Source organism: Chrysemys picta, chromosome 2 (genome assembly GCF_011386835.1).
Source record: "Chrysemys picta bellii isolate R12L10 chromosome 2, ASM1138683v2, whole genome shotgun sequence".
Classification (NCBI taxonomy): domain Eukaryota; kingdom Metazoa; phylum Chordata; order Testudines; family Emydidae; genus Chrysemys; species Chrysemys picta.
Window position 1 is genome coordinate 235,255,798 of NC_088792.1, and position 24,162 is coordinate 235,279,959.

Sequence of the window (24,162 nt, forward strand, 5' to 3'; positions counted from 1 at the left end):
CCCCTGGCCAGCGTCTGGGCTGCTGCCCAGCTGGTGCTATCCCGCGGCGGCCCCGGAGTGGGGGCAGCAGGCCCCAGCCCCCCCGTCCCGCAGGGGAACGAACGGGGCTGGGCGGCCGATGCCTCCGCCCCGGGGCCGCCGCGGGATAGCACCACCTGGGCAGCAGCCCAGACGCGACTGGCCAGGGGCTGGGCGCAGCGTGCGCGCTGCTGGGTCCCTGCAGCAGGCCCCGGCTCGGGGGGTTCGGAGACGCCGCAGCCGCCAATACGGCCATGGCCACTTCCTCCCCCGCGGCAGTGGGAGCTGCAGCAGTCCCGCTGGCTGGGGGGACAACAACAGCCGCCGCCTGGCCCCGCGGGCCGCCCCCCTCCTCGCCCTACCACCCAACTGAGTCCTGCCTGCTCGGGGCCATCCTGTCTTTCTTAAAATAACTACTGCAGTACCTTGGTTAAGGAAGTTTACCTTGTTCAGATCCTATCACATTCTGTTCTGTGTAATCAAACCCACAAACATATAATATTATGCTTTACCAAATATGTTTTTTTTAAAAAACTGTACTATAGTCTGTATTATTTAATTTGCAAAATATAAATTATAATTTGATCTCAAGAGCCACCATAGTAACTAAAGCCAACAAGCACAGTCAATGAGAAAACGATGAACAAACTGGTAGAAATGTCAGATATTTCAGACCTCTTAGCAAGATCCATTTAAATTCCAATGACTTTTCAATGAAACGGTTCCTCTACATCACTGAAACATACAGCCTCAACTTTCTACCTTAGAATGCTTGGGTAGTAATAAAATATTGTAGACTTCAGAAGTAAAAACCATCTGTTAGATACAGTAATTTTTCTGGGGTCAGAGTTAAGGTTGTGTTTTAGTGTGATTGGGAGGGACTGATGTGTGCATTTGGGTAGACTTGACAGAATTTGTTTTTTCTTATAATTTTGAAGAGAAATCAGTATTTAAGTGTGTGTGGGGTGTGGATTTTTTTTTTAATTATCACTTTACAGTTTCACAGTTGTGGGAAAGTATGGAGGGTCATGATAATTTAATGACAGCATATGTTAAGATTCAAATAGTTAAAGCTTTATAACTGTTAAAATACAAATTGTCAACATCACATGTCAAAAATATACAAAGTAAATATCCTTAAATTGAAGTCTTTAAGTTCTCAAGCAGCATTTTAGTTTGGCTATCTGTAAATGTTGATTATTGATGGAATCACTTTTTGTTTTGAGTGTATTGTAAAATTGAAATTTACTGACATTTACCAATTAAAAAAAAATCGAATGCTTCCAAGCCTAATGATGGGTATGTTGGGAATGAAAGGGAACTGTGGCGCTGAGGAGTCTGAGTATGTTTGGGATTATGGTATTTGGGTGGCATGGGATATGAAATGAGGTTCGTGGGGATCTGTCCATGAAAGTACATGAAGTATAGTAGCAAAGCTGCCCAACAGAGGTAGTGTTGTGGCTAGAACAAGGGCCTTGGAATCAGTTTATAGTCTTGGTTTTGCCACAGATTTAGTGTATCTTTGGCAAGTCATTTTAAGATATCTACGTTTCAGTTTACCAGTTAGCTAATGCTAAGTATACCCATTTTACAATCTAATGGACTTGTTACGTGAGGCATATAAATCAGTGTCTGCAAACTGTTTAGAGATTCTCAGGGGGAAATTCCTCTGTAAATAGAAGGTGATATTAACAAAATGACAAATCAAACCATCAGGATTTCCTTCAATAGAGATTATTTGAGGTCTTTATATATTTTTTTGACTTCTTTCTATGGAATTTAGAAGACCTCTTAAAAAGGGAACAGAGTAAAAGACAACTTCTTTCCGCTCTACTCTGCTCTGGTTAGGCCTCAGCTGGAGTATTGTGTCCAGTTCTGGGCGCCGCATTTTAAAAAAGATGTGGAGAAATTGGAAAGGGTCCAAAGAAGAGCAACAAGAATGATTAAAGGTCTTGAGAACATGACCTATGAAGGAAGGCTGAAAGAACTGGGTTTGTTTAGTTTGGAGAAGAGAAGACTGAGAGGGGACATGATAGCAGTTTTCAGGTATCTAAAAGGGTGTCATGAGGAGGAGGGAGAGAACTTGTTCACCTTAGCCTCTAAGGATAGAACCAGAAACAATGGGTTTAAACTGCAGCAAGGGAGGTCTAGGTTGGACATTAGGAAAAAGTTCCTAACTGTCAGGGTGGTTAAACACTGGAACAAATTGCCTAGGGAGGTTGTGGAATCTCCGTCTCTGGAGATATTTAAGAGTAGGTTAGATAAATGTCTATCAGGGATGGTCTAGACAGTATTTGGTCCTGCCATGCGGGCAGGGGACTGGACTCAATGACCTCTCGAGGTCCCTTCCAGTCCTATAATCTATGATTCTATGATTCTATGAACTTCGGAGCATTTCTTTTCCCTGTAGTCTGGAAAAACCTATACTGGGAAATGTACTTTCCAAAAGATCAGCTCCAATTATCATGTAAATATTTATTTGCTTCAGTGGTAAGTCATGATGATTTGGAGGGATCACTCTGGTTAGTTATAGTTTACTGTACCACAGTAACTAGAAAAATATTATTCAGTTTGTTTCACAGTTAAGCGACACAAAAATCACCTACATAGAATCTGACTGTTTTCAAATGGTAAACTTTAAACTCAGGGGTTTGATGAGGACTCTTTCAAGGCAAACTGAAGGCACACTTATTCAAAAAGAGTCAATAGAATAACAGTAGCATACATGGAAGGACTCCACATCTAAATGGCTGTTTGCTTGCATGATTTATACTGAAGGAAACTTACTTCATATAGCTGTCATGGTACATGTTGGTCAATCACTATATCCAGGCACTCCCAGTTGTGCTTCCTGAGAAAGGAAAAAGAATTCTGCTAGTTTTATACACTATACATCACTTGCTTATTTAGCCTAAAGCTTCATTCCTTACCATCTGGGAGGCTGCATATGTCTAAGGTCATGTAGGGGAACTCTGTTCCTTATTAATGAAAACTGTCTTAAAGTAAGCCCCAAATGAGTAAATAAATGATTCAGGCAAGGCTATAAAATCTTGAAATGGGTATTCATCCTTTTCTCACAGGAAAATCTCTTATAAATAAGCTTTTCCTCATGGCATTTTAGACATCAAAGCATAAACACCCCAATTAAGTCCACACTCTGCTGTATAGGTAAATAGCTGTATCTTCAAATGACGTACATCACCAAGCAATTCAGCACTCTCCAGATTTAATTCTGACTGGCAAGAACAGGTGGATGCCATGCAGCTTAAACTTGGAAAGATGACCCCAAATGACTATTAACTTACATCTGATGGTTGTAAGATAAGGTAAGGGTTAATTAAGGATCTTCCAGAGGGGACATAAGATGTTCAGGTGAAAGGTAAAGGGAAGAATGTGCTGACACAGAAACAGGTCAGATGCTTTTTCTAAGGCTAAAAAATTATGTTAAGCTCAGTATATAGTGAAGAGCACTCCACTACTCTTAACATGAGAATGTGTGTCTTCATCTCTAATAAATGATGATGGCTGATGCGCTAGAGTAAATCTGCATATTGCTTCATCCATTCAGAGCTGGGATAGTGTTAGATAGTCACAGTATATGAGTGATGAGCTTCGAGATGGCTTACCCAGTGTCAAACTTGAAATGAAGTGTCTTTCAAACGGCAGAAATTCTATATAAGATGGATAGGACAAACAACAATTTAAAATTAGGGCTGTCAAACGATTAAAAAAAATTAATTGTGCTATTAATCGCACTGTTAAACATAATAGAATACCATTTTATTTAAATATTTTTGGGTGTTTCTACATTTTTAAATATATTGATTACAATTACAACACAGAATAAAAAGGGTATGGTACTCACTTTATATTTTTGATGACAAATATTTGCACTGTAAAAAAGAAACAAAAGAAATAGTATTTTTCAGCTCACCTAATACAGCTACTGAAGTGTAATCTCTTTATCATGAAAGTTGAACTTACAAATGTAGAATTACAAAAATAAACTGCATTCAAAAATAAAACAATGTAAAACTTTAGAGCCTGTAAATGTAAACAAACTTGTTTGTCTTAGCGATTGGCTGAACAAGAAATAGGACTGAGTGGACTTGTAGGCTCTGAAGTTTTACGTTGTTTTGTTTTTGAGTGCAGTTATGTAACAAAGAAATACATTCATAAATTGCACTTTCATGATAAAGATTTGCACTACAGTACTTGTATGAGGTGATTTGCAAAATACTGTTTCTTTTGTTCTTTACAGTGCAAATATTTGTAATAAAAATAATGTAAGGTGAGTACACTTTGTAATTGAAACCAATATATTTGAAAATGTAGAAAAACATCCAAAAAATTTAATTAATTTTTCAGTTGGTATTCTATTGTTTAGCAGTGCGATTAATCGTGATTAATTTTTTTTAAATGATTGGTTTTTTTTGTTAATCATGTGAGTTAACTGTGATTAATTGACAGCCCTATTTAAGACCTTTATTTCCCTCACGTGTATTATTTCCTGTCTTGACCCTCCATGTGTCAGTTGTCATCCATAGATTTTTCCTTGTACCAGACTCTTACAAGATCAAAGAATGGAACTTTCTTCCCTGAACTACCTTTCATAACTGCCATTCAGAGGAAATGGTGCATTTATCTCCAAGCTCACAGCTCTGAGTTGTCGGCACACAACTTAAACTGGGCCTGATCAAGCAAGGTGTGGAGCTCCACTCCCATTCACAACACCTACTTGGCAGTGCTCAGCACCTTGAAAAACCAGGCCCTTAGGAACCAATGTGAAGGCTTTAGCCTAAATGCTGGGGTAGAACCAGTACAACGGAGAGAGGATTTGTCCCACAATTTATCTAATCTTACTGTCTGTCGAGAGGCTATAGGCGAGATTCTCCTCTTGGCTACATAGGTGTCATTCCAGTCCGTGGGATTGAATCAATACATCTGAGAGGTGAACTCTGAAACCTAGTACTAGTATTTCAAATCCTTTTCAAAGCTGCATCAATATTCACTGTGGAAAGATCCAGGATAATCTACTTGCATTTTCTGGTAAACTCATCCCCATATTTATAATTTGGTCTCAAACTAAAGAAGAAACTAGCACTCTGATCCACCAGATGATAAAGGAAAGAAGTAAACATTAGATTTACACACTTGCAACGGAGGGACTAGCATTTGCTGTAGGTTCTGTGCTATGTAACTGATACTCCGTAGTTAGAGCCCTTCAGTTTTTATTTTATTTAATTTTTCCTGGGAATTTCAGTGTTTGTTATCACAACAACAAAACCAGGTGAAAATCAGTGCAAAAACTATTAATAATTTTTCTGGGCAAATATTGGGGTTTATTTTGGTGGACGGAAAAACAGGGGGAATATATTCAATAGATTGATTAATAGAATTCAAAGCATTAATGTAGTTTGCTGTAGAACTAAAACAAAACTCAAAACACAATGCACCTCTGAGTTTAAGAAAGCATTATATCTCTAATCACCAAATAAAACTTTACAACTGAATAAACAGTTTACTGTTGTAGACTGTGATAAATGGGGTGGAGGGTAGCTCCCTTTTATGGACACCCAGCCAGCCAGTTAGCTATAAAATCCCTGTTAGTAGCTGTTCTCTACTTGCTTTACCTGTAAAGGGTTAAGAAGTCCACAGGTAAAAGGAAGGGCACCTGACCAAAAGAGCCAATGGGAGGGCTAGAACTTTTTAAAATTTGGGGAAAAAGCTTTCCCTTTATCTGTCTGTCTTCTCTGGAGAGAGGAGACACATAGCAGCAATGCTATAAAAAGCCTTAAGGCAGGTATGGAAAATCATCAGATCATACCTAGACCTACTTACTGGAAACCCCAGATATGTAAGTAGATCAGGAAGTGTCTAGAAAGACACAATTAGGTTTATCTCTGTTTATTTCTTATTGGCTGGTGGATTCCTTTGTGCTAACCCCAAATGCTTTTGTTTTGCTTGTAACCTTTATGTGGACTTCAAGAAGGTTATTCTTGATGTTTAATTTTTGTAAGTGGGTTTTTTAAATCTAGCAAAAGCCTAAGTTCCAAATGTATTTTCTTTCTTTTTTTGTTGTTTTTAATAAAATTTACCTTTTTTAAGAACAGGATTGGATTTTTGTATCCCTAAGAGGTTTGTGCCTATGATATTTAATTAGCTTCCCATTTTAGCCTGTCAAATCTTTAAACCATTATCTGCTAACAGCTTGAAATGTGTACGTGGTGGGCCTGAGATTCATCAGTACGTTCAGATGCGCACACACTTCAGAGCTTGTGTCCATGCCTGTTTGTTTGTGTGTTTGTTTGTGTGTATCTTCTAGACTAATACATAGCCTTACTTCAACAGGCAGCTTTGCATATACACACAGACTAATGTATTATTGTAATACATAGGCTCACACCATGTATTTTCCTAATAGTTATTTTTTATATATTAATCATACAAAAGAAGGGTGAAAATCAGAAAAAAACTGAATAATACTTTTTGTAAAAATTGATTTAAACTAAAAAAAAAAAAGGGGGGCTTATCCATAGTGGATTCCTTTCGTATTTCGTATTCGTGTTTTAACTCTCCCACTGACTTTGTGGTCTTTAATAAGTCATTTACTGCCCTTTCTGCGTTGGTCTTTCAATCTGGAAAAATATTATAGTAGCCCCATCTGTATAGTACTTTGAGTAACTTTGATGAAGACCACTGTTCAATCCTGAGAGAAAAAGATTGAGGGGGAACCTGACAAGTCTTCAGATAAGTTAAGGGCTGTTTTAAAAAGGATGGTGATCAATTGTTCTCCATGTCCATTGAAGGTAGGTCAAGAAATAATGGCCTTAATCTGCAGCAAGGGAGATTTAGGTTAAATATTAGGAAACACTTTCTAACTATAAGGATAGATAAGCACTGGCATAGTCATCCAAAGAAGCTTGTCAGGGATTCCATATTGGCGGTTTTTAGGAATAGGTTAGACAAGCATCTCTTAGGGTTGGTCTATGTATACTTGGCCCTGCCTCCACACAAGGGGCTGGGTTAGATGATTTCTTGAAGTCCCTTCCAGCCCTACATTTCTATGCTAGAAGTCTCCTGAGTATTCCTGTAGCTGTGCAGGATAACAATTTACATGCTGGTTCAACCTGAAAGAACAGATATTTTGATGGTACGGTCTGTTGTCAATGATAATACTTACAAGAAAAGTGATATCGGATTTCAAATCCTTTACCAAGGTATTATCCCTATTTTGCAGATGGAGAAACTGAAGCACAGAGAAATTAATGACTTGTTCAACATCAAACACTGAGTCTGTGGCAGAGCCACACAAACACACACAATCTACTCCTCCCACCCTCTATTCACTTTGTCATTTTAGACTACAAGATCTCGGAGGCAGAAATTGTTTTGCATGTGTTTTCACAGTGCCCATTACAGTGGGGCCCTGATCCTGATTGGTGGGGGGAGAGGGGATATTGGGTGCTATTGTAATAGAAATACTTAACTTCCCCAAAGTTTATTTGTGCTCAGAACCAGTGTTATTGCTTTGGTAGTTCTGTAATAATAGGTCTTAGTTGTGAAGTTCAGATCTAAATCTAGATCCAGATTCAGAGGATTCCAAATTGTATGCTGGTTTGGGCCCGTCTCTATTTCCAGCCCAATTCACACACCCAAGAAGCTTGGAAAGGCTCTGGATAAACATCTGAACTTCTGGGTGTTTGTCGGCATCAAATTGGCACTAAATTGAACATTTTTGTTGCCAGGGTTTACAGCTAATTTGTTGATAGCAGTGATAATGCAAGTGTGTGAACGGTTACCCGACCCAGTTAAAAGAACCTTAAGGAAATAGAATGCTGCTTGTGCAAGGGGATTTTGGTGACTCAGTACTAGTCATTCATTAACAGAAACTCAGTGGCGTGAGCATTGGAGTAATTCCATAGTCAACTACAAAGTCAAACAACTTTATTCACGTATGCTTTTATTGTAAACTAGACTGTGAAACTTTATTTTTTTGGGTCCATTTGCATTGCTGGTAAATTTTCAATTTATCTGTTGGCTTGTGACAGCCGGTGAGGAAAACTCTTCACTTACCCCAGTCAAATCATTTTTGAACATCAGTAGTGTTAAAGCTTGAACAGTAACTGAGCTGTGAAAGGAGAGGGCTGTGAAAACAAGCTGTGTTTTCCATCAGGATTTTGAGCAGAATGAAAACCATGAACAGAATTAATTTTCAGAACTTTGAACTTCACCTTTTCAGATAGAAGCATGCCCCCTTCTGTCAATGTTCTTTAGTTTATTCTTGAAATGCTCTGGATCTGGAATGCAAGATGGCAAAGGCCATGAGGAATGGGAATAGAGAGAGAGTCTTCATTAGTTCAAACTCAGCCAATTTGGTAGCGACATAGGCAAGGGACAATATTATGAGTCTGAGGAACAACTCTGCCATTGTAAATCTAGAACAGGGGTTGCCAAACTTACTGACCCTCTGAGCCACATATGACAATACGTGGGATGCACCTGCCAGGGCCCTGCTCCTGCTGAAGCCCTGAGCCCTGGAGGCACACTCAGTGGGGCTGAAGCCCCAAGACCCTCCTCCCTGCTGGGCAGAAGCCCCTACCCCACCACTCTGCTGCAAGGCAGAGGTCCCAAGCTCCCCAGTCTGATAGGTGGCAAATGGGGAGGGCAATTTTCCCCTCACTGTATTTTGTCTAACAAATTTATTTGGGCATAAGCTTTTGTGGGAGTGGGCTGTAGCCCACGAAAGCTTATGCTCAAATTTTAGTCTCTAAGGTGCTACAAGTACTCCTGTTCTTTTTGTGGATACAGACTAACACAGCTGCTACTCTGAAACCTGTATTTTGTCTGTTTGCATGCATCTCAGTTCTGTACACTGGCACTGTAAACACTGTGATACATTTTAATGGAAGTAAGAGATACTGCCATAGTACCAGGTGAACTGTGCTTTATACCCCTTCTTGTCCCTCTCAAATACACAAGCCTGGCTTCCTTCATCTTTCTCAAGGTGGAACCTACAGTCCAACTGCTCTGGGGCTGGATCTCTGTGTGGCATTCCCCCCCACCCCATCTCCCAACCCTGTTAACATGACAGGTCCAGCTGTGCTTGACATCTGAAAGTCCTTTTCCTCTGGGGCCTGTTACTGGAGCCTAATTAAAATGACTCAAACATCATCTTCAGCACAAAGCATTATTTATGTATGCAGGGTCTGAGTGAGCTCTTCCTTGACATCTTTTTTCCTTTTTGTAAGGGCATCAGAACTGTACTTAGCCTGCCATGACTGAGTGAGTCACCCTAAATTGAGCCTCACTGTCTAAGCAGGGGACAAGAATGCCAAATCCTAGGGGAGGGGAATGACAGGTGTTCCTACCTGGTGGGGTGAGCGCTGCCTAAGGAGTCCTAGGTACCATTTGACTTGGCCCTCCCCTCTCCACTGTTTAAAGACAAAGCTGATTAGACTCAGTTGAGAGTCCTTGTTTTGTTCAGTGATCACTAGAGCTGAAATCACTGATAACCAGGTGCTGAGCCTTGGACCTGCTGTGGGACAGGCTGTGCAGTCTTTCACTGCAACACTGCACTAGCAGTGAGGTTCCTATCCACCTGCTGAAATCACTGACTGCTGATGTAAGTGGTGGAGCCAGGGCCGGCTCCAGCTTTTTTGCCACCCCACGTGGCAAAGCCAAAAAAAAATAAAGCCGCGATCGGCGGCACTTCGGCGGCAGCTCTACTGTGCCGCTTCATTCTTCAGTGGCGGGCCCTTCCCTTTGAGAGGGACTGAGGGACTTGCCGCCAAAGACCCGAACGTGCCGCCCCTTTCCATTGGCCGCCCCAAGCACCTGCTTCCTTTGCTGGTGCCTGGAGCCGGGCCTGGCTGGAGCCTCAGAACATGATGTCATAGCAGAAAGACAATGGTAGTGGAGGGCAAGGACAGTGCCCGGCAGCAGCAGAGGGGCGGTAGCAATGGCCAGTGGCGGCTGCAGCAGCTGAGGAATTGCTGGACTCTTCTGCCCCTGTAGAGCGGGAGATAAACTCACCTCTGAACACTGGGTCTTTGCTGACCAAGGACAGCAACTGTGAGTGGGATGCAGCGGAGGGAGAGGGGAGTCATGTGTTAAAGGAACTTTTAGTTGTCTGACTTTCACACCACGAGGTGAGAAACTGACACAGAGGATGCTGCCCAATGTACTCTGAGGTGGGTGTTTACTCCTGGCCATATGCTTTCGAATAATGGTTTTTGTGTTTTCCCAAATTAATGCTGAGTTCCTTTTCCCTTTTAAAGTTTTCTTTGCTATGCACAGACTCAGTGCTTGCAAGAGGGAAAATATTGCCTCTTATAGGTGCACAGAAGTGGTGGTCAATATTCCCAAGGGCAGAGCTAGGAGTGCAGTGGCTTCAGCTGCTCCTGAGCATGCTCAGACACCTCAGGCATGGTCAGTGGCTTCAGGGGACCGGCAGTGCATTGAGGTGGACTGGGCTGGAAGGTGAGGGCTTCAGGGGATTGGTGGTGACCAATTGCATCCCACTGTAGCTACTTGAAATGTTGGGAGGTATGTTATGTCTAGATTCGACCTCCAGGAGCTATGGCTCAAACTCAAGATGCTTTCAATACTTCTAGCTAGCGAAACTAAATCGGACAAAATTTGCCTGAACAGCTCCAAACAGCCAAACACAAAGGGAAGACCTGATCCTGCAGTCTTTGCTCAGGCAAAAATATTCACTAAAATCAAGTGCACTTCAGGCTCAGGTGCTTCCACAATACTGGTGTAATTACTCCTTTCTATTGAATAAATTAGTTACTGTAACAGAATCACATATTTTAGGAGTGTGTTTTACCTACCATTTTCCTTTCTTTTGATACATATATGGTGCTACTCTAATATATATTTTGAATTAAGGACTAGATAGCGCTTGTGGCAAAGTCTCAGAGTAAGGGCAGCAGGTAACTCCACCACCTCAAGAGCTGACCTGGGAGCAGAATGCAGCCTATGAACTGGTGAGGTATATTTAACACACCCAGACCCTGCCCATGTGAGGTAGGCATAAGGAGAGGCCACTGGGAACCCCTTAGAAAGTATAAGGAATGGGCCAAAAAAGTAAATAGGAAAGCCATTTGCTTGATTACTCACTAAGGATTCCTCTTAACAATACAAAACAGAACTGGCTTGAGCCCCTCCCCCCGTAATCTGGCAATGGTATGAACCCTGTGAAATGAGCGTACAGCTGCGAGCATCATTGAATGTGGGAAATATTCTACTTCAACCAGGACAAGTATGTGGGGTTAAAGCGAGACAGTCTCACAAAACCAAGGACTAGTAGGGAGAGATGCTTCAATGCTGATGAGTTGTTCAAAGGTTTAGGGTTGGCTTCCCTGACTGGGACTGCTCCCAGAATGAGGTAGTAGTTTCATATTATTTAGAGAGTGAAGGCGTCAGAATCTGGCCCTTTGAGAATGTGAAAAGAGAAATGAAAAATGCTTATAGTCCAACTGAGCCAGAACGCTCAGGTGTCTGATCCCCTAGAACAATGAATGCCCTTTCTCTGCATATAATATGCAACAATTAGGCCTCCAGCTGTTTGAAATGCCATTTTAAAAGTTTCAAGTTGTGTATGACCTAGCCAAAGCACGGAGGGCCCAATCCTAGAAGATGTTGCGTACCCACAGCTCCCACTGAAGTCAGTTAAGGGCACTCAGTACCTGTGCAAGGTGTTTAGTAGTTCATGACAACCGGGTCTGAAAGCATGAATATCTCAGCCCCTGTGCCACAGTTTTGGAACAATAAAATAAGAAGCTCTTTTGGGGGCATGAATCCACTTCTATATGTTTGTACAGCATCCTGCACAATGGGGCTTCTTTTTGATGAGTAAGTGCTACTGTGCTCTCTCTCTCTCTCTCTGAAGTTGCTCCCCACCCCCCACTGCCATTTTGGGCCAGCTGAGGTGGGACAGCTGCAGCCAGGCAGTCTGAGGCTGTTCGGGCACAGTAGTCTTGCTCCCCTCCACTAATTAGCTTTTTGAATGATGGCTGCAGTTGCAGTCCCTTGCCTCTAGTGGCCACTATGTCCCCTCCCTGGGAGGCAGAAGGCTGCAGCCTGTTACAGGCACAGCTCAGGCCTGTCCCATGATGGCTATGAGGTTATGTCTACACTACGGGATTACTCCGATTTTACAGAATTCGATTTTTGGCAACAGATTATATAGAGTCGAGTGCATGCGGCCACACTAAGCACATTAATTCGGTGGTGTGCGTCCATAGTACCGAGGCTAGCGTTGACTTCCGGAGTGTTGCACTGTGGGTGGCTATCCCATAGTTCCCGCAGTCTTCCCCGCCCATTGGAATTCTGGGTTGAGATCCCAATGCCTGATGGGGCAAAAAACATTGTCGCGGGTGGTTGTGGGCACATGTTGTCAGGCCCCCCTTTCCCTCCCTCCATGAAAGCAATGTCAGACAACCATTTTGTGCCTTTTTTCCTGGGTTACCCGTGCAGACGCCATACCACGGCAAGCATGGAGCCCGCTCAGCTCAATGCAGCAGTCATGAACATTGTAAACACCTCGTGCAGTTTATGCTGAACCAGAACCTGCAAAACCAGGCGAGGAGGAGGCAGTGACGGCAGCGCGGTGATGATAGTGATGAGGACATGGACACAGAATTCTCTCAAACCGTGGGCCCTGGCGCTTTGGAGATCATGGTGTTAATGGGGCAGGTTCATGCCATGGAATGCCGATTCTGGGCCCGGGAAACAAGCACAGACTAGTGGGACCACATAGTGTTGCAGGTGTGGGACGATTCCCAGTGGCTGTGAAACTTTCGCATGCGTAAGGGCACTTTCATGGAACTTTGACTTGCTTTCCCCTGCTCTGAAGCACCAGAATACCAAGATGAGAAGCGAGTGGTGCTAGCCCTGTGGAAGCTTGCAACGCCAGACAGCTATTGGTCAGTTGGGAATCAATTTGGAGGGGGCAAATCTACTGTGGGGGCTGCTGTGATGCAAGTAGCCAAAGCAATCACTGAGCTGCTGCTACCAAAGGTAGTGACTCTGGGAAATGTGCAGGTCATAGTAGATGGCTTTGCTGCAATGGAACTCCTTAACTGTGGTGGGGTGATAGATGGAACCCATATCCCTATCTTGGCACTGGAGCACCAGGGCAGCCAGTAACTAAACCGCAAGGGGTACTTTTCAATGATGCTGCAAGCACTGGTGGATCACAAGGGACGTTTCACCAACATCAACATGGGATGGCCGGGAAGGGTTCATGACGCTCGCGTCTTCAGGAACACTAGTCTGTTTAAATGGCTGCAGCAAGGGATTTACTTCCCAGTTCAGAAAATAACTGTTGGGGATGTTGAAATGCCTATAGTTATCCTTGGGGACCCAGCCTACCCCTTAATGCCATGGCTCATGAAGCCATACACAGGCAGCCTGGACAGTAGTCAGGAACTGTTCAACTATAGGCTGAGCAAGTGCAGAATGGTGGTAGAATGTGCATTTGGATGTTTAAAGGGTCGCTGGCGCACTTTACTGACTTGCTCAGACCTCAGCCAAACCAATATTCCCATTGTTATTGCTGCTTGCTGTGTGCTCCACAATCTCTGTGAGAGTAAGGGGGAGACGTTTATGACGGGGTGGGAGGTTAGGGAAATCGCCTGGCTGCTGATTATGTGCAGCCAGACACCAGGGTGATTAGAAGAGCACACCAGGAAGCGCTGCGCATCAGAGAAGCTTTGAAAACCAGTTTCATGACTGGCCAAGCTATGGTGTGACAGTTCTGTTTGTTTCTCCTTGATGAAAACCCACCCCCTTGATTGACTCATTCCCTGTAAGCAAACCACCCTCCCCCCTTTGATCACAGCTTGGTTTCAAAGGAAATAAAGTCACTATCATTTAAAAATCATGTATTCTTTATTAATTGATTTTAAAAATAGGGAGAGAGCTGACAAGGTAGCCCGGGTGGGGTGTGGGAGGAGGGAAGGAAAAGGCCACTTTGGTTGTTGTTGTTTTTTTTTTTTTGTGGTGGGACCACATGGTAGCATGAAGCAGAACTTTCAGAAGGGAGTAGGGGCTGAGAAAAGTAGAGGGCGCAATGAATAATGCTGAGGTCTGGGGCCTCCATTCATATGTTTTTCCTTCTGGTAGGTGCCTGGAGATTCATATGAATTTTGGAATATCTGCTGTATAAAGCACTGAAACAGTTTCACACTCCATGGGCCTAATCCTGGCCTCCCATGTGATAGGCTCATTGACTTTTCACTCCCTCAGTATTTCCTAGAGCTTCTACAAGGAAACATGCATTGTGATAGCATGAGGACCATAATTGCATCAGAACATGGATCAATATTGAGTGAGCTTACACCAAGACTCTTTTAATCTTAAAGCTTGCTGATTAATTTCTAGTAGGTTTTCTTCTGTGAATCCGGAGGAAAAAATCCAGCTGCGAAAGAGAATTTAACTCAGGGCTATGAAAATGTGAGTGAACAAAGTGTCAGGCCTGCAGATAATTAAAATAAAAACCTGTCCTGGAAGATTAAACTCATCCTGCAGCAGATGAAGTGAAGCAAATATACCTGAGATACCTGGAGAATAACTTCAAATATGTATCTGGGAAATACTATTTTTGAATGAATACTGGATGCTTGAAAAAAGTAATGGTTACAGGGGTTTTGTTAATGAGCATGTTCAGTATTACTGTGCCACTAGCTAGCTTTTTCATTGAGTGCTAAAGTTTGAGATAGGAACCAAGTTCTTCAGAATGTCACACTTTAGTCCTAGGTTTCAACTAATTTAATTTTGAAACAGTCAGTGTTGATCTAGCTGAATCTATATGGTACCTTTAAAACCTTAGAAAAGAGATGCAAAATTCAAGATTAGAGGATTTTAAACCTTCTAATGTCGGATAAGGCATAACCATTTAAAGCTCATTCTACTAGTTGAGGTCCCAGTTCAGCAAAGCAGTTATGTAAACGTTTAAGTCCATCTGTAGTCAGGAAAGCAGTGAGGCACCTGGTTATCTTTAAGAACGTGTCTAAAGCTGAGAGTTTTGCTGTAGAGGGATGGACTACTGAATTGGTGCCCTAATTTCTCCAAATGAATACGATACTGATAATGCTGAAAATAGAAAATCATTTTTTCCTCTTGGAAAATGATAGCAATCAGGAAAATATAAAACATACAGAATAAATTGGAGAAAACACTTATTTTGACACAGGCTGGAAGAATCTTTGTAAATTACTTCTAACTTTGTTTATGCTGCACCTAGAAAACTTGGCCAAGTCCTCTAGTGAAATTCATTAAAGATTTAAAATAGGCAGTTAGTTAAACATGAAAAGATAGTCCCAATCCTGCATTCCCTGTGCACCCAAACTCCCTCTGAAATAATTGACTCGTGCCTGAATTCCTTACACACCATTGGTCAGCATCGAATATCACATGGTATGTTTTAATTGAACTGTGAGAGTCAGAGGTTCCAAACATAGGAATAGAGACAGACTTATCCCTAGACTAAATTTGACATAAAATAAAGCAGGGAGAATTCTAGACATCTGCCTGGTAAGCAAGTTCACTTCCCTAATTTTTTACTTTATCAGATTTGTGAAAGGAGGGGATTGAAGGGGTTGAATGTCCAACTACCTCTGAAGCCAATAAATTCCATGAGTTTAGTGGGCTCTTGGCACCTGGCAGGGTCAGGTCACGAGAGTGTAATGAAAGCCAGCACAGACTTTATGGGGAGGGAAAAGAATTAAGGCATCAAAATGTATTACTACAGTAAGAGTGGATCATTACAGAGCAGCCTAGGAGAAGCCTGAGGGAGCTGATGTGAGTGATTATTGATTCCAGGGAAAGGATATCTCAAGGGCAGGGGTTGTCATGTGGGAGCTGCAGTGAGGTAACAATGCACCCCCTCTCACCCCCCCCCCCACCCCGGCAAATGAATCATAGCTGTAGAGAGTACGGTATGCTTAACTAGACACTTGCAACTTGATATTATTGGCCACTGTATTATTCCCTCTGGTCCCTAAGTCAGCCAGAGTCATCGCTTTCCTTACCAGAATAAATAGTGGTGTTATACTGATGACCTTGGCAGCCCCCTACCTTCCTCTCTCAATTTTCCACCACACTATATTCAGTACTGCCCCTCCAGAGTTCAAAAATCAGGAGTGGCCCCAGAATCATGAGACTGAAAAATGTATCTTGATATTTTTTTTAAATCTGTCTTTTGACTTCACTCTACTCTGCTTCCAACGTGTTTGTGATAATTTAGGATTGAAAAGCCAACTTTGAATGTACACAAATGCATACCTCTCCCTGAGTGCTCATATGAAGACTACCCTTACCCTTTCCTCACTCCTAAGATAGGGGAACTGCCACCCCTTGTCTATTACTGTCTTGATTCTCTCCCTTCTTAGTTCATTTCCTTTGATTAAAGAAGAGTTATATAGTAAATAGTCTGAGAACCTCTGCCCTAATTAATACGTCGTGATTCACACTCTCACATTGAACTGATACTACATTTTAGGGTTGGTAAATTACAGATATATCCATTAAAGGACTTTACACTAACTCCTGCTTTTTGAATTTAGCTGAACAAGGTGCAGAGGAATATATCAGGACAGGGGGTCACAGACAAAAATGAGTATTGTACATCGTAAGCAACAGCAAAAAGAAATGTTTATCATTACCTACGAGTAAATTTCATATGTTTATGTAGCACTGCAATAAAAGAGATGGCCTCTTCACAAATAAGTATGAAATAGCTAATCTATGTCAGCTAATGGGCAGCTAACCAATAACCAGCATCCTTGGGGAGTACAGTTATATAATCTCCACTCATTAAATATGTTTTTTTAAAATTAAGCATTGAAAATATTTGTAATACTCCAAAAACAACCCTCTAGTGACTGTATTTTTTTTGTGCATAGAAACATAAAACTCATAAGTGACAATGTCACAGTTAAAATATGGGGTTGGCTTAACCTTTTGCAAGAAGCACCACTTCCCTGATTCCCTCTACCCTTCTCTGTCTGAGACTGGGTCGCACTTCCTCTGCCTCCTGGCTGCTCCTCACCCCTGCTCCACTCTCCTCCGCTGCAACCCCTAAATCTGCCTCCTGCTCCCCCCTCATCCTTCCCATTCACCTTTCCCAGTATCTCTGCTGCTCCTCACAGTCCCTGTGACCTGTCCAGCCCCCTGAGCCATAGAGTGGCAGCCATTTTGCCTGTGGACATGTTTTCAAACTCAATTGAAAACAGCGGGAGGTGGCTGCCAACTTTATTAATGGCTGCCTCCCTTTCACATGCAGATAGCCACCGTTCCCTCACCAGTCCTCTTGCTGGCTTTAGCCCTGTGGACAGTAATAAGAGATGGTGGACATTTTGAATAAGGGAAAAGTTGTGATTTGGCAGCCTTTTGTCATGTTTTCACCTCTCTCCAGAGTTGTGATTAAAATCATGAGAGTTGGCAATACTGGATGTTCATCTACCCGTGAACACACATGCTCACACAGACACTCACAGATACATACACCCATACTCAATTCGGTTTATTTTAAACCAGTTCAGTGGTATGTCATTTGAATAAGAAACCGTACAAATATTGCCACAGTGTGGAGAAACCCAGCACAGTCAGGTCTCTGGCAGAGGTAGTTACAGTCTGAGGCACAGATCACCTATGTAAACTTTCACTTTGTTACATTTGAAAACATTCTTAAGGAATCCAGTTATTACATTAGCAAGAATAAGTCATATGAGAGTAAACCCTACTTTCTATCAGTGGAGTGTGTTTATACTGGACTCTTCCACTGGTGTACCTATAATCAGGTTAGGCTGTTTTTGAAGGATGTTAATTCCATTCTTGTACTCTCTCAGAAAAAGAAGATGGTCCAGTGGTCAGAGCATTTGCCTAGGACTTAGAAGATCTTGTTTCTAGTCCTTGCTCCACCACAAACTTTCCCCTGTGACGGGCAAGTCATTTAGTCTTTCCATATGTCAGTAAAATGGGAATAGCACTTACAAAGGTATGGTGATGATAAATAACTAAGATTGTAAGGTAACAGGGGATCGGACCTAAGAGAAACATAGCATATGAAATTATGAGATATAAAAGACAGTTACATCAAAGTAATGGATACATCAGAAAACTGTCCATATATATATATACACACATATACATAGTTACACAAAATAACTGCTGAAACTGCAAGAAAAATATCAGAAGCCCCTGGGTAATTATATAAAAGAATCAAAATATAAAAATAACTGGATTTAAATTATTAACCTTATTGATAACTTTAGATTAAGTGACTTGTCCAAGGTCCCATAATGAGTCACTGGCCTCTTGATGTATGTGCGTTTGTAGAGGAACTCTCGGAACTCTGCACCTGCACTGAGAGGAAAACATCCAGTCTAAACTAAGTCAATTTTAAGAGTCTGATCTCTACAGGAACATTACTTCCATGATTTCTCCCCATCCACCTGTGTTCATTTAACTTTGTGTTAGCTAGTTCAGCTTAGCTCAGTGAAAATTTTGGTTGCTAGTTGTAACTTAATCAAGTTTAGTGCATCTTCTCAGTGTAAACTCTTGGCAAGAACTGCAGATGAGTCTGATGTAGAACCATGGGATTTTGATGAAATAAATAGGTCTGAGAGTGCTGCAGATGAGCTTTCACCCATTTTCAAGAGCAGCAGGTCAGATCGAGCTGGTCTATGGATGGAGAATGGGGGAATATGTGTGAGAGAGAGCTCAATGAGAAAGGCACGAATAATTTGCTATATAAAAATCTGAAATGAATGCATCTGGCCCAGAGATCTTGCTAATCAATTGCTGCAGCTGGACCTGAGAAGCTCTGCTTGCCTTTTTTGTGTCCAGATTTTTAGGAGAGAATTGTTGGTAACATCTCTGAGGGAGATTTTGGAAAAGAGAACCATATTCATAGTTTTTGGGAGGATTGCTCATGAATTGTTTGATTTCCTAGAAGGGGATTAAAAATCACTGATTGCCCTTGGTTTTTCAGAGAGACAAGGGGATGAGATAATATCTTTTATTGGCCCAACTTCTGTTGGTGAAAGAGACAGGTTTTCAAGCTACACAGATATCTTCCTCAGATATCACCTTACCCACCTTTTCTTTTTAATATCCACACCCTCCTAACGGAAGTTATCATCCACACAGGAGCTTTCTGAACCTATTGGAAAGGGATATTATTCAGCATACAGGCTTGTTCCTGGAGCCATCTAACACCTCTGAGCTGATGGAGGATCTGGAGAGTCAATCTTGTAGGAGTCATGCCCTCTGTGCTAGTGTATCTTCTCCAGGAAGAGTAGAGATGTCACCTTGGGTTTCCTGGGACACTTGTTGGGGCAGAAACAAAGCAACCCAGGATAGGGCAGTGGCAAGCTGCACCTGCACAAAATAGCAGGAAGTTTTGTTGCCTCATTTCTGTACATAGTCACTGTTCGTAACAGAGTTTCTCTCCACACCCGTCTGCTCATCAGTAAGATGCTACAGCCACTACATTAGCCAGTATTGCTTTTTCAAAAGGTTGACTTCTCAAAGAAACACGAGTGCCATCTCTGCCATGAAGACTTCTTCAGTGCCATGGAGCTCATTTGAGGTGAGCTGACCAGTACGCCTTTTCTCTGTGGTCAGGTTGTGAGACTCTTAGCACTGATATTTTTTCCTTAGATAGTTGGGTGACTGTTTTGTGGTGTCTCCTCCAGAGAAATCCACTGACCTTACTTACATATATGTAGAAGCTATTTTTACATAAAATAAGACAAGTAACATGAGATTTCATGACATACTGTGAAAGCTCATTATTGTAGTAATTCAAATAATAGAGCCTAGGAGTTCCAGTCATGGATGAGGACCCCTGTGTGCTAGGCGCTGTACAAATACAGAACAAGACTGTCCCTGCCCCAAAGAGCTTATAGTCCAAGGATGATGGATAGATTGACAGGGCAGTACAAGATAAAAATGAAACCATACTGGTCAGCATGATGGACAGTGGTCTCAGCACGTTATCTGTGTTTCTTACAGTTGTGCTGCACACCATCTTCCATTTTTACAAATAAACTTCCTTTTAATGACTCCCTCTGTAGCTGTTCTTGAAGAATAGGGAGATTTGAATGACCTTTCTTGGGGGATCCAACTAAATCTTACATAGTTATGCATCCCACTTGAATCAGAATAAAAGGTGCTGTCATTTCATTGGAGGTGTTAATGCAGTGCCCTACTTCATATAATTTACTTGCATTAAATATAGAAACAAAGGGAATACAACAAACACAATGTGAAATGACAGAAATAGCAAACAGGGCAAAATGCATCAGATTAATTTAGGCCCCTGTGCTTACCTCCACTGTGTGGCACAGAGGGGAGTAAAAGCATATTAATCATGCGGCTATCATGCTTGGGAGAGCACACTGGTGAGAGGTGGCTAACAGACATGCTCCTGTCCTTACAGTCCCTTTGCTTGAGCTATGCACGTTTGGAGTATGTATAACTACATGTGGAGTCGTAGCTGGCAAGAAATGGTAGTGCAGATAGGAAGCAGCCTCCTGATAAAACATGCTTCCATCAGACCACAGCACAAATAACATGACTAATTGTCCCCAAGCTAATGACAACTGAGTCAGCATCATCATACATGGAACTGGTGTCACTGCATGCTTTTGGGTGATATCAGAGCTGTTTTAGCAGCTCTAGGTACCTATATGGTGCTGTTGCCACTAATCTCATTGACTGGAGCTGGGACAGGTGGGGCCTAGAATAATACCAACTTGATTAGGTGCCTCAGTTCCCTATCCTGCACTGTGCTTTTGTGGGTTCCTGGCCATTATGCTATGCACTTCCCCTGTTGTCATACAATTAGCTGTCCATGGTCCCTTTGAATTCACAGCAAAATGCACTTTTGAATCTTTTGAGAATATTCTGTACACTGATTTTAAAACATTTTCCTTTGGAGTGTATACAAATATATATGCTCTTGGGGTTGACAGAGGTGTTGCAGTCATGGGATAATCAGATGCATCTCCTGTGGCTCAGAAGAGGTTACATCATTTTCCCTTCTCTGTATAAGATTTGGCCCATTACATGGTAAAGAAACAAATCCCATATTGTGTGTGTGCGCGCATCTGTCCCTCATTGTGAGTCTTAAAAGTCAGTATCACACATTTTGGGTACGTCTACATTTGAATTTTTATTGGCGCCTTAGCACTTATTAACTAACATAACAGTAAATTCTAGTGTAGAGGTGAAACACACATTTGTTCCTAGCCACGGTTAACCCTACTTTATATTTACCAACATTTGTTCCTAATCATGTTTATCCGTTTTACACAGGAACTGACAGTTATATTAGTTAATGTGTTAGCTGACACCTATTAAACCATGACTAAACATTAGTGTGGACATACCCTTTGTGAGCCTGGATGAAGGGATTTATATTCATGGAAAATAATAGATTACCTACTTAAAGTACAAACACAATCCAGGGTTAGAACTCCCACTATATTAAAATATGCTATGGAGCTAGCCTCAAAAAATGTCCCTTGGATACAGAAAACATTCTAAATTGTCAGTTCTGGCTTAATTTTATTTATGTATTTATTTGAAGCTTTTTTAAAAAGAGTACTGAAAGAGAAGATGCATATATATTTTCTGGTAAAATTTCTTAGAAAGAAGAGATTTAAAAAAATCACAATCAAAGTATGTAGCTGGTACGCTTTGTCACTGTAGTTATATATAAACAGGCTATTCTTGTTCTATTTGTAATTACAGTTTTATTCCTCATCAGTAAAAAGCTATTTTAAAAAAAAAAAAGGGGGGGGAAACTAAAACCAAAATTTGTCTAGATTGGATTAATATTTAACAATTTTCTCTTTTCACAATGACCCTTTAATTCCTGTATTTCGGAATTAAATAATTATGTCCAGGATTTGAGGGTTGCAGCTACATTGGGAAAGCTCTAGAAGATGCATAAAGTCAAGTTTACCAAAAAACCTACTGAATGTGATTCTGGCCATCGTTCATTTATCATTTCATTTGCTGGCAGCAAATAGAGATGAGAGGGGAAACAGTTATCTCTTAGCCCAGCAATTGTTCTCAAGTAAAGGACCCTGCAAGCTGCATATTCATAGGAAGTTTGTTGTGACTAATGCAAACTGATAGTCCTTGCAATGTGATGTCGAAAGCCCAGAGGCACTTAGAGTCCTGTTGTTTCAAGTGAGCATGTGGAAGGCAACATGGATCATGAAGGTCTGTTAATATTCCCCCACTGGATAGGAAATGTGTACTGGCATTAATGTGTGTGGAAAAATTCTGACACTGCTCATATATTTAAAACACATAATTCAAGGCTGAAAACAATAACTCTTTTTTTTTCTTCTGCTTTTGTTGAATGTGTGTGTTTTTTTAAGTAATTAACTAAATCCTCAGTAAAGCCAAAGAACTGCACCAGAATTACTGTAAAAGACATGCAGTAAATTCATTGATCCTAGCACTTAAAAAGGAGGCTAAAATAAAAAGTAAACACCTACATTTTGTGGCTGTACTATATCTTTTTAATTGTGGCACATATCAAGCAATTGGAAATGAAGATACTATTGACCTATCTATTCCATTCTCCATATGTGAGCTCCATCTCTACCTTTGCTTTGTCTCTGATTTCCATTATAACATTATATTCTTGTCTTCCCTGATGATGTGCTTCACAAGAAGCCAATAATGTGTCAAACAACCCAATAGTAAATGTATTTCCTCCTTATGAATTAATGACCTTTTCATTAGATTCTGCCCTCAGTTTTAATGCCTTTGTTCTGATTTGTTTTGAGCATTGTCCTGAGATCCATGTCAAAGAATAGAGGAATGAGTCTGTAGAACAAACAGTCCTCAAGTGATTACACAGTCTTTGGGGTGTGTGGGAAGAGCTTCTTGCACTATCACTATTCAGAACATAGAACTGACAGTGGGGAGGGGGTTGCAGGAAATGATCTTGGTTATGCTGAAGAATAAAAAATGATAATATAGCCAAGTTTTATATATCCACAGAAGTGATCAGACTTTCAGTTTAGATTGTAAACAGCAATAGTAAAACTTTACTATGAATGATGAGGTTGTTGCTGCAAAGCAGCCAGGAAATCTCCAATGTTCCTGGAGGGCCAGTGTGACCTCAGAAGTCCTCTGACGGTGAAATATTTTGACAGCAATGTGAGGCTCAGTTTTTATTAGCCTAAAAATATTCTTATTGGAAAAAGTGTGTATAAGATTGGGGCGATGATGGCAAAAAGGAAAGGGCTTATGCCCAAGTGGCGGCTCCTAATGGGGCTTAGAAAAAATATTTATTAACGGGGACAGTCAATAAAAACTTTTTATAAAGAGGCTTTCAGTGGGATGGGGAAACTGTATGTACCTGTGAGATCTCACGTTTAACTGCTAATAGTTTAGACTAGAGCTATGTTGCTGTAATAGAAGTGGCAATAAATATACAAAGATGATACTAGCAAGGAGAGGTTACACAAAAAGATCGTAATAGAAGACCCTCTTAATAACCAAGAGCTCAGCGCCATAGATAATGAGTCCTTGTGGAAGAAGGAAAATTCCTTGGTTCAAATGGCTTTTCTTTTTGTATTGAAGATCAACTGTACAAGGAAAGGAAGGCAACATCCAGGATCACTTGGCCTTGCACCAAAGACAAAAATATGTTGTATGGAGGCAGAGGTGTGGTTTGTAGATGGCAGGGTCTAAACAGCGATTGGGAGCAGTATATGGATAGCAGTGCCAGAGAAGTATATTTGAATCTGGAACTTGAACTCTAAGTTGCAAGTTGCTGGTGCCCTGGAAGGGGAATTAATTGTGGGTCGCTGTGCTGTTGCTACAGCTATCTTTGTTCAAGTCTATAAGCAACTGTGAATCAAACAGGCTAGGAATTCAGGCCAAAATTTTATAACATGGTGCCCAATTAGGTTCCTAAATCTATATTAAGCATCTCAATATATTTGTTTGGATAGAAATAAAAATAGGATGTCCATACCAAAAATTCTAGTTTCGAGAAATTAATTAGACTTACAATCAAAATGACTACCGAGCAGCAGGAGAGTCATATACAAACAATGGATTAATTCAGCCAGCCACAGCAGTAGCAAAACAGAC

The 24,162-nt window shown here is 41.4% G+C and overlaps 1 long non-coding RNA gene across 3 annotated transcripts in view; it reads left to right on the forward strand.

The window, feature by feature from the left end:
• LOC135981737 (uncharacterized) overlaps positions 1-24,162 on the forward strand; it is a 53,365-nt gene that overhangs the window by 2,203 nt on the left and 27,000 nt on the right. Inside the window, exon 1 of one of the 3 annotated variants that reach the window (XR_010598900.1) lies at positions 5,473-5,875. The exons of 1 other annotated variant lie outside the window; for it this stretch is intronic. This is a non-coding gene — a long non-coding RNA (uncharacterized LOC135981737). Of the gene's footprint in view, positions 1-5,472; positions 5,876-24,162 lie in introns of those variants that run through there. One more of the 3 variants, XR_010598901.1, reaches the window with a different exon arrangement.